This window comes from Fukomys damarensis, unplaced genomic scaffold, assembly GCF_012274545.1.
Source record: "Fukomys damarensis isolate Sample0158 unplaced genomic scaffold, DMR_v1.0_HiC HiC_scaffold_28, whole genome shotgun sequence".
Lineage (NCBI taxonomy): Eukaryota > Metazoa > Chordata > Mammalia > Rodentia > Bathyergidae > Fukomys > Fukomys damarensis.
In genome coordinates this window covers 29,952,665-29,955,797 of record NW_022900940.1, presented here as the reverse complement: position 1 = coordinate 29,955,797, position 3,133 = coordinate 29,952,665, and the positions used below count along the sequence as shown (strand labels likewise).

General features: G+C 35.7%; 1 protein-coding gene across 2 annotated transcripts in view; it reads left to right on the top strand.

Annotated features, from left to right (window-relative positions):
• The window catches only part of Ube2e2 (ubiquitin conjugating enzyme E2 E2), a 265,295-nt gene that overhangs the window by 66,522 nt on the left and 195,640 nt on the right, over positions 1 to 3,133 (top strand). The window lies entirely within an intron of this gene.

Below are 3,133 nucleotides of genomic sequence, written 5' to 3'. Positions count from 1 at the left end.
TTTCTTAAATGTATATAACTTTTTGTCCATTTTACCTGAATAAAGGTTTGATTCAAGCAGATGTCCACTGAATAGCAATCTGTAGTCTAGCAAAGCTTCACTGGAGCTGGAGGACTTACTTCCATGGTGGGTCAATCATGTGCCTGCCGTATTGGTGCTGTTGTGCATAGAAAGTGTCTTTTTCTACCTTGTATAGCCCTCTTTACAGGTCGTATAAGTAACCTCGTGAAATAATGGAGCAAGAAGTCAGGAGAGACATACAGAGAAATGAAGAGGTAAGCAAGGCACAGAAAATATCTAAATTAATACCCTCAGAAGGCACACAGCATCAATTCTGCGACATTTGTTTTATTAGAAGCAAATCACTTAAGACTGGAGCATGTTCAGTAGCAGAGAGTTAGGCTTTGTCTTTTAAAGGGAAAGGTATCAGTCAGTGAATTAATGAATATGTTATAAAATATCTTTTCCATCCAGATAATTCATAGGCAACTTGAGACTGTAATTATATTGAGAACTATGATTTAGTGGTATCTATCGCTGAATTAGAGATATCTATGTAAATATCAAAATGCAAAGTCAAAGTGCTATGAAAGCAAGTATGTGTAAAAAGCATACATTTTTTTTTCCTATTTGGCGGTACTGCTAATTTGGAGCATCTTCAAGTCAGATGTTCTGTCGTCTCAGACTCGCCAGATCTGTAGCCAAATTCACCAGCCACATCTGCAAAGCAATATTCTAAATTGTTTTTCATTGCCAGTCACTCTGACTTGAGACTGAGCCTTCTTTTAAACAACATATTGCAAGCAATCCTCTAGAACAACTCATACCCATCTCTTCAATTTCCTTTTCTTGTGCTCCTATCCTATTCCCACTTCCCACTTCATTGCCCTATTACCCAAACCTTGAATTCTTAGTTCCTCAGCTGAGATATGCTTCCAGCATTACCTTCTAAATATTTTTCCCTTTTTGTCTTTCAAATAAAAGATCTATTCTATGAGTCCTCCTTGCTGAAAATGGAAAGATTGTACCAAAGGGAGATACTAATAAATATTCAGTCTGCTTTTGAAATTATATGGAATTGAAATACAAAGTGATATTTTTAGGCCTAAATATGGAGAGGAAGAAGATATTGCTAAATTTGCACCCTTGGAAGGCTGGGTAATGAAAATGAAAGATAAATCTCTTTGGATGAAGCAGAGAGGAAAAAAATGGAAGAATTCAAGTTGAAAGATCAAATTAATTGATGAAATGAATGTGAAAGCATTAAAAACACTAGGAAACAATAAGGATAAGATAGCTAGTAATGTCATTATTGCTAGACTGCATAGAATGATTCTGAGTAGGAGACTGTGTACATGAGACAGATACACATTAGTTTGATAAGAGAGATTTGGTTGCCAGGGGCTCCTGTGCAACCAACAGTCAAGTTCCCTTACATTCTTCAGACTTAATATTTTCTTAATCTGGGAAAAAATGAGTTGGACTAGATAATTTCCAGTGTTTACATTTGATGCTGTTGGAAAGGAACTTAGATATATTTGAAACAATTTGAGTTTACCTAGCCCCCCAGAAATACCTTTTTTTGCATAGTGCATATTAACAATACAGAATCGTGAGATTCATTTTGGCATAGTGGTAAAGGTCCAACATATTTGGATTATTTTCATCTGTATTGCTGCCCTCTCTTCTCCCTTTCTCCTTGGTCCTCTTTCCCATCTCTAAAGTCTGCTTCCAGTTTTTAGTCATCTCTGCCCTATTTCTTTTTAAAAATTGCTCATATAAGAAAAAACATGATATTTAACTTTGCTAAACTGGCTTATTTTATTTAACGTGACAGCCTCTTGTTCCATCCATTTTTCTGCAAATGACATGATTTTGTTCTTTGTATCTGGGTAATACTCCATTGTGTATGTATACCACATTTTCTTTATTTCTTGGTGGAGATCTAGGCCATTTTCAGAGCTTCAGTGTTATGAATTGTGCTGCTATAAACCTGGGTATGCATGTATTACTACAGTACACAGTCTTTAATTCTTTTGTGAATATGTTCACATACCATAGCAGTAGCCATATCTGAAAGGCTTCTTCCCGGAGGGAATTGGAGATTTGCCTAGGTTGTTTCAGTGCCTAACAGAAAGACCTTTTGTGGAGACCTGCATTGTTATATCAGCTGTTTTTATAGTCATCTTTTCCCCTTAATTGCTCACATCTGGTCATAAGTACTATTGTTAGTTATGTCAACACAGTGGTTCACTTCATTAGTGCCTTCTTCCCTGTGCCTATTGGCCGAGTTTAACTTGTCATCATCTCCATTTGAACCTATTTAAGTAGTAGTGTCACATTGTTCTTCGTTTCTCTTAGACTTTGGTTTTTCACAAGTTACAGGCTTGAACAGCTGGGATATTTTGTTTTCCACTTTGAGGGTATTGGGGGAGGAATCACTCTATTAATACATAATTCACATACTATACAATTTATCCATTTAAATTATAGAAGCAATTTCCTGTATTCATTGGTATTCACTCCCATTTTCCTGTTCCACCAGAATGTACTCATTCTACTTTTATGGATTTTTCTTGTCTGGACATTTCATTTAAATGCAGTGATTTTATACATACATATTGTATTATGTATATGTGTATATGACTAGCTTTTATATAACAGAATATTTTCAAGGTTCACTGAAATTTCAAAAATGTTATATGCTTATACTGGTTCAGCCCAGGTTCTAGTAGCAAAGAATGTCCCTCTTTGGTTGTTACTGAGAAGATGGAGCCTTGGATATGTGAATAGTTTCTGGAACTACCAGGGGTTGTGGGTTTAGTTAGGTTTTTTGCCTACCCATCTCCTGTTAATCTTTTAACTAGTCTGTCTCCATTGGCATCATACTGTTAGCTTCTACTAATTTCTAACTGTATTAGTTTCCTTACGGTGGTTGTAACAAATTACTACAAACCAAGTGGCTTAAATTTATCAGTTCACAGTTCTGAAAGTTGTAAGTTCAAAATCGGGGTTTGTCAGAGCCATACTGCCTCTAAAACTTGTAGCAGAGAATCCTTCCTCAATACTTCTGGCTTCTGGTGTTGTCCAGAAATCTCTGCCTTTTTTTTTTTTTTTTTTTTTTTTTTTTTTT